Source organism: Rhinopithecus roxellana, chromosome 6 (assembly GCF_007565055.1).
Source record: "Rhinopithecus roxellana isolate Shanxi Qingling chromosome 6, ASM756505v1, whole genome shotgun sequence".
Classification (NCBI taxonomy): domain Eukaryota; kingdom Metazoa; phylum Chordata; class Mammalia; order Primates; family Cercopithecidae; genus Rhinopithecus; species Rhinopithecus roxellana.
This window is the reverse complement of record NC_044554.1, coordinates 18,731,406-18,745,064: the sequence shown is the minus strand read 5'-3', so window position 1 is coordinate 18,745,064 and position 13,659 is coordinate 18,731,406. Positions and strand designations below refer to the sequence as shown.

Here is a 13,659-nt window from a genome sequence, read left to right as displayed (position 1 = left end):
GGGTGGTGGGGTGAGCGGAGAACTGCGTCCAGCGTTTCTGGGGCTGGGCTGGAGACGCCTGGGTTCCCAGCTGTCCCTTAGGGATCCGTGAGCCACTGCTGGCGAGGAAGGGAAGGGACAAATTGCTTTGGGCGCTTTGACGGGTCTTCTGTAACTTTTCCCCTTCTTCACTCCGCTGTCCCCCTCCCCCGCCCACGGTCTTGTCATGTGGGCATCGCGCGTCACGTGCGCACTGACTAACCCCTGCGCTCACCCCTAGCCAGCCCGTGGGAGGAGGCTCCGGAAGAAGGCGCGGTGCTAGGAGCGCGGTCTAGTGCTGGGCAGGGGTCGGAGGAGATGAATGGTTGTAGGCAAGGACTTTACTCAGAGGTTGCCCTCATAGAGTGGAAGTTCTCTGTGGTTGGGCTCTCCTCTGACTCCGATTTGGGGGGCGTGTTTTGGGGGAGGAGCTGGATGAAACCCTCGCTGGTTCCAGTCCAGGCTCCCTCAGCTCCTATCTGACTTTAAAGAACCTCGGTTGGAGGCTGTGATGTAGATTTGGAGAGATTGGAATCATCCAGAACTCTCTCTTTGCTTGAAAGAAAATTATGGTGCAGAAGGAGAGAAGAGTGAGATAAAAGTTTGAATAGAGGACGACTTTAAGTAGAATAAAGTAGTAGCTTTTATTTTCTCACTGCACAATTCATGTGCGGTATGTATGGATATTTGTGGCACAGGCATATCAGCCTAAGGGTTTGTTGTTGTTGTTGTCGTCGATGTTACACTGTTTGTCCTGACTCAAAGGTGGAATTGAGCATGTCATTACCTGCATTTTGTCACTTAATAGTGATCAACTACCAAGAAACGCTCTTACGGAGATGTACTGCACTGTAAAATTATTCCCTAAAAAACTTGTTTTAAAGTAAACAAGAGAAAAAGAAGTCTTGGACAAAATTTCTCAAATGTAAATTGCCATACAAGAAAATGTTTTTCTTGGGGATTTTTGAGTATTAAGAGGTAATAAATTGAGATAGGCTATTATATGTCAACGTAGCTCCATACTGTACAACACTGAAGGGATATGAGTTTGGTAGAAAAGAAAATAGAGTATCTTGATATTTTTGAAGATAAGATACCTAGGGTTCAAATACAAAGCTTCATGTTAACATGTTAGATGTGAAATAATACCTTATAGGAATAGATATAAATGTAAAGATCTTTGGGTACAAAAAGTCCACTACGCAACTAATGACCATCGTTTTGTTGGCCAAATGCTTGGTATTTATCGTGGAACATGGCTGCAAAAGTTAAGTGTCGTTAAATTGGACTTAATAGAGTCCTACAAAGGGATGCCCTATTATAGTTTGCAATGATCACCACATCTTAAATGTTGTGTTCAGTTCTAAGCACGCCTGGTTGAGGAGGATGTTGGCAAACTCACATTAGCAAAGAGTAAGTTCAAAAGAGAAAGAAAGATTATTTTGTATTATAGATGTATTCTATGAAACGCAGTGGAAAGACTTAACTTGGAGAAGTGAGAATAAAAGCTATCATTAAATAGCGAAAAGCTATCAGGTAAGAAAAGGAATTCTGACTATCCCGTGATAGCCCACAGGACGAAATGGTGATAAATCTATGAGAAATTTTAAAGGATGAAACCACTTTACTTTGATTAAATCATGAGCTTTCTAACAGAGTTTTCCAAAAATTCGTGAGCACCCTGTGATGAAGTTCCCATCATTGTGGGTATCCATGAAGAAGCTGAAATGATCATATGCCACGGATTCCTATATAAGATGAGGACCTGGATTTGATATTATTTGAATCCTGCCATAATTCGATCTAATGTGGTCTGTGATCACTCTTGTATTGAATTTTATGTGGAAGATTATTGCTTTTAAAACTCAGAATATATGCTTATAAAGTGATATGTTGAGGAGAAACTCTCTTTTCATTCTATATTAACACTGTTTCATGCTTCACTGGTTCATTGATGATAAATTTGTATAATGTTATCCACAGGAATCCGATTCATCTCCTGAATCACTATTGACAAAAAACAAAACAAAACAAAATTCCTTTTACCTTGTGTGGACTAAGTAATTCTCTTGTACATTCTTTTAAATATGATTCATATTGCTATTCTAATCTTTTCCTTGTCAAATCATAGATTAATTTTATTTAGGATTATAAAAAATGAAAATTTCAGAAGCTTTACTATAGTGCCTGTGTGTCTTAGGTTTCAATACAGATGTCTTTTAATGGAAAATCATTTAGAAACTCTTGGCCCAGTAGTTATATTTTGAGAGAGGCAAAAAACTAGCATAGCTGAAAAACTTAAACACAGTTTGTTTAGCAGTTGCATTTTTAAAACATTAATGAGATGGATTTTTGAATATTCATTCCGACATTGGTTATTATACAGAAACTACATGCATATCATAGCTTAAGGAAGATTTTATAAAGAAAAGATAATATTTGAATAATAAGAATATTGTTAATAAGTGCACCAAGTAAAATTGCATTATTTACTCAATTTTTATTCACTTGTTTGCCTAATTTTACATTAGTTATCATAATTTTAATCTGTCATAATTTTAAAAGGAGGTGAGTTGTTGGGATTTTAAGACATATTACATAGTATATATATATATATCATAGTGTTTCTACACTGTTTAAATACCTGCAAAACAATTTTTAAAACTGTTTAATTAAATTCAAGGAATTCTCTTTTTAATTTAAGCTTTCTGCTTTTAATCCACACAATAATAAACCACATATTAAAATATGGCTTACTGTCACACCCAATTACTTTTTGTGAACGATGGCATTTTATTTATAATAATAAACTTTCTGCACCAAAGGATGTAATGCTAAATTAACAGTAATTCTATGATCTCATTAATGCATCAGACCCAGTTGAAGAAAGTTTTTTGAGTGATGTTGAGATCTATATGGAAGTGCTAAAGGTCTTCTTTCCTTTTTCTTTTCCCTTTTTTAAGGTTTGCCACTAAAGTTCACAGCAGCCAGTTACACAGGCCTTTGTGTCCTACATTCCTTGCACTATGGCTGCTAATGCCTGTAATACCGCATAGAGACCTACATAACCTGGACTTATTTTCCCATTTAGGATCTCACAATGGGAAATAAAAGGGGAAAAAAAAATTCTAATTCTTCCCATGTGGAAGATGGGCCAAATAAATCCTTTGAAATTCAGTTTTAGAGAAGATCTACATTGCTCTCCCTCCTACTGCTCCTTTCAAAGATACCTTCAAAGGAAAGTAGATCCACATTTATTAAGAGTCATACTTTCTTCTTGACTGACTTCAGGCTAGAATAATAGAGTCAAATCTCTATACTTCTTTGTATTTGAAACGGTAAAAACAAATTATGTCAAATTTTCTGTAAATAAAGATTGACTTTTTTCCATAAAAATGTGAGATATATGAATAGTATTGTTTAATAAATAATAACATTGTTTAAACATTTTGATGAGTTTATTATTTTACAAATAAAGTACCATTAATGTTTTGAACAAGGTTAATGAGACAGTTCTCATGGGGCGAAATTTATAAGTGATATCAATGTAGTTTTTTGGTAGGTGTAGATAACTTAAATGGTATGACCTCAAATGTTAAATATGATTATTTGCTTTTTATCTGTACTATCTCTGTTCTTGACATTTGAACTGTTTAATCTATTGACATGTTTATTATGCTCACTTTCCTTTTCATTGCTTGTAACTCACAAATTCACTTTCATAATGAGAAAAGCATATTCACACTTGACATCTCTGATTGATTATAGTTTAAATAATGATTTTCAAATACATAGCAGACCCTGGCAGAATCATTTTCGTCAGAAGGTGGGGTAGAGCAATGGTTAAAGGTGCACTCTCCTAAGTAGACCACTTAGTTTTGATTCCTGAGTATGTCAGTTAGTGCTAGCTATACGAACAAGATAACTAACCTGGGGTAGTAATAGTACTTTAAGAATATTAGATAAGTTATGTATTTAAATCGTGTAGGATCTGGCAGGTGATAAGCATTATACAGATTTTAGTAAATGCTATTGCAAACATATTGTCATTTTGAGCTAGTGACATTATGAGGTGTTTTTAATTTTCAAGATATTTTACTCAATTCACATTAACTGAAAAATATGAAATAATTGACTAATTAATACGGAGTAATTTGCAAGTTGTATTTTAAGGTTTTTATGCAGAATGAAATAAATACTTTATTTGAAAAGAATTTATTTGAAGGATAATATCAATAAATACAATGGAACATATTTTCACCTTTTAAAAATAACTCCCACTGATCCTGCCTTTCTGTGTAAATATCTGCTATTTTATATTTATTTTATATTTTGACATAGTTTATTTTTACATAGTAATTTATTTTCTTCATACTCCATGTCTTTACTCCCAAAGAATTGGTGAATATATTGAATTATTTACTCTAAACTTGACAACATAGAAATCCTATTAGAATTTATTAATTTAAGTTTAGGAGTTTATACTTCTTATATTAATACATCATTGTAGTTGAGAGTAAGTATCATGCTGTTGAACTTTTACTTCTCAGCTAGAAATTAAGCACTTCATAAAGAATAACAATAATAAAACAGTTAATTCATAAGTGTTCACAGTTGACAATATATAATGAAGAAATGCATCAAATTCAGCAAAAAGAATATTTTGCATTTGTGAGTATTGCAACGTAAATAAGTAAAAATGCAATTTGTACTGCATTTTATAGTATTTTATACTATACTATTTTGTAGTATCTTATGCTACTGTTAAAATACCATTAAATACTATTTAAATCCTATTAAAGTACTATAGTACTATTAAAATACTATTTTATAGTATTTCTATACTTGGTATGAAAGTAATGCAATATAAACAAGTCAAATAAGTCTCTGTATTAATACTGTTCCCCCATGATTTTAGCATTTTAGTTGAATTAATCCTATTTTATGATTCAATGGAAACATCTACCTTGAAGCTCCAGGGTTCAATATTAATTTCTAAAAATCTCTCCTAGTTATAATCTGGCTATATATTATGACAACAAACATATAACTTTCTTAGTATTGTGACTTTATTATTACTTACTCTATTCTATTCTCAGCTCTCTTCTGTCTCTAGTATTTATTATATTTCCTTTAATAAAAGTAAATCATCTTATGTAGAAAACTTAGTAATAAGATCATAATTACTGAATTTATATTGTTAATTAAAGACTTGCATAGGGACATATTTCTGCTAAAAAATATAGTACAATGTCCATATCATCATAGATAATTAATACAAATTGCTTTTATTATTACATCTTACTGACATCTTTGTCAACTCTGTAAAAGAACTTCATATTGAGAATTTTTTTAAAAGTTAAAATTTGTGTTAAGTTTAATGTATGTTGTTGACTGTTTTCAGTGGTCTGGAAGAAACAATAAAAGTTTCATTCTTTGATAAGTTATTGAATATTAACCCAATTGCATCCCATTGATATACTTTTTTTTTTTTTTTTTTTTTTTTTTTGAGATGGAGTCTTGCTCTGTCGCCCAGGCTTGAGTACAGTGGCACCATCTCGGCTCACTGCAAGCTCCGCCTCCCGGTTTCACGCCATTCTCCTGCCTCAGTCTCCCAAGTAGCTGGGACTCCAGGCGCCCACCACCACGCCCAGCTAATGTTTTTATATTTTTAGTAAAGAGAGGGTTTTACCATGTTAGCCAGGATGGTCTTGATCTCCTGAGGTCGTGATCCGCCACCTCAGCCTCCCAAAGTGTTAGGATTACAGGAGTGAGCCACCGCGACCGACCCCCATTGATATACTTTCAAAGATCCATTAGGCTAATAAGTGGATGATTTATATGAATGACTAGATTTGTTTCAATATTTGAAATAATTAGATGGTTTGCTCTACCTGGGAAAATAATTTCTCCATGTAATCGTTACATGAATCCTTATGAGGTTTTGTGCCATTTTTATTTATTGTGGCTTACTTAAAAAAAAAAAAAATCACTGTCAAAACCATGGTAGTTTAAGCCTAAATACATACTTCAGATATATCATTGGATATACCCAAACACAGATATATTACAGAAGAAAAAAATAAACTTTTATAGTACAAAGTAAAAGAGATTTTGTCTGTGTTGAATTTTCTAATGAAAAAATTTGTGGAAGAAATTTTATCAACCTCACAACTGTCTTATAGTAAAACACATGCATATAACAATAGGAATTTTTCTGTAAATACCATGGATTTTATTAAGTGACTTTGTGAAATGAAGTAGAAAGAAACATATTTTATTAAAAATCAAAATGTATATTTAAAAATCTATTTTTATATTACATTGTGTTTGAAGATGTTTGTTAAAAAGTCAGTTTCCCAATACCAATATAAATTGAATTATTTATAATGCCATGGACCAAGAGTAGCACAAAAACTGTTTATACTTTACACTGTCACTTAATAGATCACAGAGAATGTCTGAGTAAAAATAATACAAAAACAATTACATACATTTTTAACATTTTGCATTTTACAAGTGAGTATTGTTGCTTATATGAATATTTTGTGTTGCTAGGCAGAGGATAATAAGTGCCATAGAAACCCACAGATTAATCTAGTGACATACCCTAAACTTGTCAAATCTGATTAGCTGGATTTTGTAAACACCAATAAGTTTCAGAAATATGAAATGTCCACTGTTGCTTTTTGTGAAGTTTTTTGTTGTTGTTGTTTTGCTTGTTTGTTTGTTTGTTGAGGAGTCTCACTTTGCTCTTCTTCAGTCTAGTGTGGGAGTCACCCTAGTGAACAACAGATTTGTTCTGCATCTTTAGGTACATGGAATACACACACACACACACACACACACACACACACACACACACTTCAAACATTAAGGTTCAGGTTGGAGTATAGTGGCGCCATCTCTGCTCACTGAGACCTCCGCCTCGGGGGTTCAAATGATTCTCCAGCCTTGGCATCCCAAGTAACTGGGACTACAGGCACCCACCATCACACCGACTAATTTTTGTATTTTTACTAGAGACGGAGTTTTAACATGTTGGCCAGGCTGGTCTTAAACTCCTGACCTCAAGTGATCTGCCCACCTCTGCCTCCCAAAGTGCTGGGATTACAGGTGTGAGCCACCGTGCCCAGCCTTGTGAAGCATTCTGATCTGCAATACCTAATTTCCTTTTTTTTTCACAGTCTATGATGTAAGGATGTTAAACTCTTTGCTAGACAAAATTTCTTCAAAACATAGCAAGTATTTAGGCTTGGAGGGTCACTAAAATCTTCCAAAAGTCTTGGCTTACTTCTAAAAACACCCTGAACATAGATAATGGTAATCTTACCATTCTAGCAAGTCATATACTTAGGGAGTAGACATTTTGTTTATGTGAAGAGTGAAGGCTGAATAAGCAGAAGAAAAGTGTTTCCCTCTTCTGGAAGAGCAAAAGCTTTATCAAAGATGCTATTACCTACTAGCAGTTAAAATACTCAAGTCCTCTTTCTTAGTGTTTCTTCTGAAACAGTATCTATAGTTGGATCTCCTTTTTCTCTTTAGTTGGAAGTTCCTATGCTTTGCTCTTCTTCAGTCTAGTGTGGGAGTCACCCTAGTGAACAACAAATTTGTTCTGCATCTTTGGATACATGGAATACAACACACACACACACACACACACACACACTTCAAACACTAAGGTTCAGTGCCAGCTTTTAAATAGTCTCAGAAAGGCACTTATGCATCAAACTATTCCATGTGTGACAAATCAATCCGAAAAGCTTGCATAGTCACCCATCAATTTTCAATTGTGATATTTTTAACTCATTAACTCTGATTATGAGAGTCCATGAAGACATAATGAAATAAAGCACCTAAATGATTTCTATGTGTTGTAAATATTAGTTGTTGATAAGGGATAAAAAGAAGTAATTCCATCTCTTCACCAGTTATTAGATTTAAAAGTTTGGATTTTGGTCATTTTTATTTGTATTGCAAAGTGGCTGATGGACCACATAATGTACAAACTAATGTGCTGATGTTGCAATGTACAGGATAATATCCTAATATTAATGTTATAATGCACAGGATAATAACCTTATATTAATGTTACAAAAGAAGAGGCAGGGACAAGGTACATACTTATTCATGAACTGGATAACACATTTGCAGAATGGTTTACATTTTTGTTTGTTTAAATGCCTTAGAGTGAAATGAGAGACCTGCATTCAATAATATGAATATATGGTATATTGCAATTATTAAAAATAATTATTAAAAATAAGTTAAATGATGTCTAATTTATAAGTGTTTAGCTAAAGCACAAGTACTGGCATTGCTTTGGTGAGAAATCAAAAATGTAAAGAAAAACTAAAACTAAGTTTAAGTGGAAAGGATCCCACAAGATTTTGCTATAAAATGAAGAATATAATATTTTGAATTACATTAATGTTTTAAATTTAAAATCGTTTTCCTTATGTCAGATTCATTATGGAGTACATACTGTATATGAATGTGCAAAATACTGTCTGTGTATCTGGCTTGAAAAAAGGAATTTGTAAAATACATATATACTATAAATGAAATATAAAACTGTATAAATTTAATATATTTGCTAGCCCAAACAGTATGCTAAACTGGATCAATAAAATGCCTTTGTATATTCTTATCCCAAATCTCCCTTTTAAAATTAACTGGAAAGTCTTCATTGACTAATATAAAATCCATGATGCCTTTTATGATTGGGGAAATTGACACTTTTAACATTGACTGAGGAGATGCTTTGCTTCAGTTGAATATCTTTTCAGATAGGACTTAGAAAACCACAAATTTAGTTACTAAAGAAATTGTTGGTTGTCTACCTGGAATGCATTTCTTCTCCTCCTCCCCTACTCTCTTAGTATCAAAACACCAGTTTTGTTCAAGTATCCACATGTTGATAACACTGGTAAGTGTTTCATATCAGATGGCCTCATACCACGGGAAGGACCTAGACTAAATCAAGCAAGGTAATTCCATCTCTTCACCAGTTATTAGTTTAGGAAATGGCTTATAACCCAATTCTAAGTAAGGAAAAGTAAATTCCCTTGGGGACTTTCTGAGAAATTTCTTAGTTCTTCAGATAAAATTCAACAAAAGACTATTTACTTTTCTGCCTATGAAAGTTGCTCCACATGGAGGTGATGCTTGAAGCCAGAGCAGTCATGTTGCGATCGTGAAGAGAGCTAGCCGAAAGGTGGAGGATGGCAGAACAGAATGAGGAAAAGCTACTGGCTCCTTAAAGAACTGCTGAAATAATGAAGCTAGGACTAGCACTATCTCTGGTCTCCTTGTTATTGAGAGAATAATACAGTAGACAAGATGTTTAAGCCATTTACATTTGATTTTCTGTTACTTACAGTCAAAATAATTTTTACTTATACAAACCTATTTATATAACTATAAATTATAAGAATGGAAAAATATGTTTTATTCCTATTTTATTGTTTTGGAGATATTGATAAAGATCTTTTTTACCAATAAAAGGAGCATCTTTACCAAGATAAGGAGTAATCTTGGAGAATACATCATGATGTATTTTCCAGCTACATAAGCTCAGTCAAATTCTAGGCATGTCTCCATTACCTCACTGAATTTTGCTCTGGTAGGACTCAAGAAATTTTTTTACCATTCTGAAGTAATATGTAGGAACACAAATTCATTTTAAAATTATCCAAAATAGAACATAATCAAGAAAGCAAACCAGCCACAAAAATATACCAACAATGCATGCAAAATCCAACTTGAAGTATTTTTAAAATTATATAGTGTTTACAAATGTCTGTGCTATTGACCCAGGAGTGCATGTAACTATAAACTGACTCATCAAAGTGTTCTAACTCCATTTTTCCAGGGCTAGAATCCATTAACTTATTACGAGACTCTCCAGTAAGAGCATGTAAAGAAAAAGAAAAAAAGAAGAAATGCTGTGATATCTAAGTTTGAGGAGAAGCCAGGGGATCCCAGGAAGGAAACTAAGACTGAACTAAGAGCACTCTTAATGTCGAGTGAGTGGTCAGTACTGCCAAGCAAAGCAGAAATGGTTAGAAAGATGAGCTCTGAAATGTTACCATTGCATTTGGCAAAAATGAAGATCATCTTTATTGGTGCTATTTCAGGGGAGTGGATGGCCACATGTCACAGGGTTGAAGAAAGAATAGGAAGTGAAAAACTGGAAATCATGTATGCATACCGCTCCTTTAAGAAACTTGGTTACTAGTATGGGGTAATGGATAATTGTTCTGTAAGAAGATACATGGTTAGGAGGGGTAGGAGTTGTATGTGCGTGTGTGTGTGTGTGTTATGATGGAAGAGACTTGAACTTTAATTTCTGTATTTGTCTCACAAATTTACTTTCTTCCATCAGGATAAAAATATTCTAGCAAATTAAGATCCTTTGATTAATTGAATAAATAATTATTCATTAATTTTTGTTTTATGTCATGCTAAAGCTGGGTCCTGGTATTAAAATGTTAATAAGGATCAGATTCTACCCTCTAAGAATGCAGAGTAGAAGGAGAGACAAAAATATACAAAGCAAACCTTAAAACACTGTGCTCAGTGTGATGGTACAGAAGTAAACATTACTACCTTTACAGCACATAGGAGGGACAGGAGGAAGCAGAGGGGTATAATGTAGAGAGTGTGGATCTTGGAGTCTGAAGACTTAATTGGATTTCAGCTCCAAGTCCATTGCTATCCCTTCCTTATGATGAGACTAACATTTTCTGAGCCTCAGTCTCCTCATGTTATAGGGTGGTTGTTAGAATCCAAGAAGATAGGACAGGTGGAATGTTTTGTAAAATGCTTACTGCAATTCTATTGAAAACATAGTTTAGAGATGGAAGATAGCAAGTGGAGCTGGCGAGTGCTGCACAGAGTAAGAGATCTTTGAGATTGTCTCTAAAGCTTGAGTAGGGATTCAAGAAGGGACATGTGGGAAGCAGGGAGAAGAGCGTGACCCAAGGTGGGAGAGGCAAAAGATGATCTGCTCTGGGTAGGAAAATAAATATAGACCAATGAGGCCAAGGAAAGCGGTAACTGAGCACTTCTGGAGGCAACCGAGAATTTTTCCAGAAAGGAAACTTGGAGCCATATCGAGGAAGGCCTTACTTAGAAACCTGAACATTATGGACATTATATGTAGGTAGTTAAAACCACTGAAGGTGTTTAGGCAAAGGAGAAACATAAAGTGGTGGGGTTTCTGTTTTTTGTTTTGTTTCATGGGAGGGATTGGGGGAAGGGAGAAAATTTGGTTTCAGTTATTTATGGAGGGGAGAAGAAACTGAGAGAAAGGCTTAAGTTTTGGCATCAGTACTAGGAATGGAGGGAGGAGGTGAGCTTGAAACATATTTAAGAATGGTATGAGTAAAAATTTATATTCATTGGAATGGGAGGTAGTGGTGAAGGGGAGGCACTAGGCAAAAATGACTTTCAGGTTTCTGACTTAGGGCTAGGTGTGTGAAGGAGATGAAGATGCCATTAACTGCAAAGATTAAAATTTAATGTACAGGAGAAATGGCTTTAGCTGTTCTAGAAAAAGAAAATTGCTATCTTTGAGAACTGCAGAAGTAGTAGCACGCTATTTCCACAGTATTTCAGAATATCGTGGTTCTTAGTGCATAAGTAATATATGCACATAACTATTCATAAGATAGTTATAACCAATATTTTACTTAAAACAATTTAGATTAGGCATTGGAATTAAAGATGGTGAGTTAACAAAATTAAGTTAGAAATGGCCTATTTTATATTTTTAGGAGATTTTCTTATTTCATTTTGCTCCAGTTGGTATTAAAGAACACAGTGCGTGGAGAATAATGAGTGCCTGTTCGTATAATGTGTTTGAGGTGCCTGGCAGATGGCATGTTTCTCATTGACAAACATTGTTGGTCACATATATCTAGAGCTCACAGGATTTTTGGACCTTCAGTATAGAGAGTTCAGATTCATTGTTTTTACAGTAATAGCTGTAAAACAGCTGTAATAGCCGGCAAAGAGCTGTAGTCCATTAGAAGAGCATTGAAAATGAGAAGAGACCAAGAGTGGAAATTTGAGGGATGCCTGTATTTAACATGCCTGCACATATCTTCTTTTTTACTTAGTATTTGTAATAGGGGTAGAGGAGGACATACATCTATAATAATATACAAACCAATCTTCTTAAATTGAGTTCTTCTGAATGTGTAGCATATGGAATTGATTCATCATATATACAGACTATTATCACTTATGAACACTAAAGATAACATTTTTACTTTATTAGCAAGTCAGATACAAATGATAATAGTAAGAATTCCATCTTGGACAATGCTGCTTTTATCCGTTATATGATTTCAATCTTAATTCAAAGGCCACAAAACCTAAACAATACCCCAGTTTTTGATTCTGTAAAGTGCTAATTTGAGACCAACCTTCTTGCCCATTGCTGTGACATTCTAGGCTGTACTTGGAGCAAATTCTGAAAAAATCTCTTCTCTAGGTTGTACTAAGAATTCCTCATTGAGTACTATGTTTGTAATGAGTTACTTTCCTCTGACATACAAAATTATTCAGTTATTTTTTATATGGCAATAGTGAGACTATATATGTTTTTGAAAGCTTAGTTTACTAATATATGTATATGTATATATATGTGTGTGTGTGTGTGTGTATATATATATATATATAACCATCCTGTACACCTTAAAGATATGCAATTTCAATTTTTTTAAAAAAGAAAAATGTCTTATTTAAAAAAAATTCAAATTTTATTTTAGATTCTGCTACAGGTTTGTTACAAGGATATATTGTGTGATGCTGAGGTTTGAGGTACTGTTGAACCCATCACTCAGGTAGTTAGCATAATACCCAACAGGTAGTTTCTCAACCCTTGTCCCCTCTCCCACTCCCGCCTCTGGTAGTCCCCAGTGTCTTTTGTTCCCATGTTTATGTCCATGTGTACCAATGTTTAGCTTCCAGTTATAAGTGAGAATATGTGGTATTTGGTTTTCTGTTTCTGCATTAATTTTCCTAGGATAATGGCCTCCATGCAGCCATGTTGCTGCAGAGGACATTATTTTGTTCTTTTTCATGTCTGCATAGTAATCCATGGTGTATATGTACCACATTTTCTTTATCTAGTTCATCATTGATGGGAATATAGGTTGATTCCATGTCTTTGCTATTGTGTTTAGTGCTGCAGCGAACATATGCATTCAGGTATCTTTTTGATAGAACAATTTATTTTTGTTAGGTGTATATCCATGATGGGATGACTGGGTTGAATGGAAATTCTATTTTTAGTGCTTTGAAAATTCTCCAAACTGCTTTCCATGGGGATTGAACTAATTTACAATCCCACCAACAGTATGTGAGTATTCCCTTTTCTCCACAACCTCGCCAGCATCTGTTATTTTTTGACTTTTTAATAGTAACCATTCTTATTGGTGTGAAATGATATATCATTGTGGTTTTATTTGCATTTCTCTGAAGATTAGTCCTGCTCAGTATTTTTAATATGTTTTTTGGCCACTTGTTTATTTTTGAGAAATGCCTGTTCATGTCCTTTGCCCAGGTTTTAATGGGGTTATTTGTTTATTGCTTGTTGAGTTGTTCAAGTTCCTTATAGGTTCTGGATAT

At 34.2% G+C, this 13,659-nt stretch overlaps 1 protein-coding gene across 2 annotated transcripts in view; it reads left to right on the top strand.

Annotated features, from left to right (window-relative positions):
* Window positions 1–13,659, top strand: part of MAGI2 (membrane associated guanylate kinase, WW and PDZ domain containing 2) — a 1,518,597-nt gene that overhangs the window by 1,088 nt on the left and 1,503,850 nt on the right. The gene's annotated exons all lie outside the window — the stretch shown is intronic.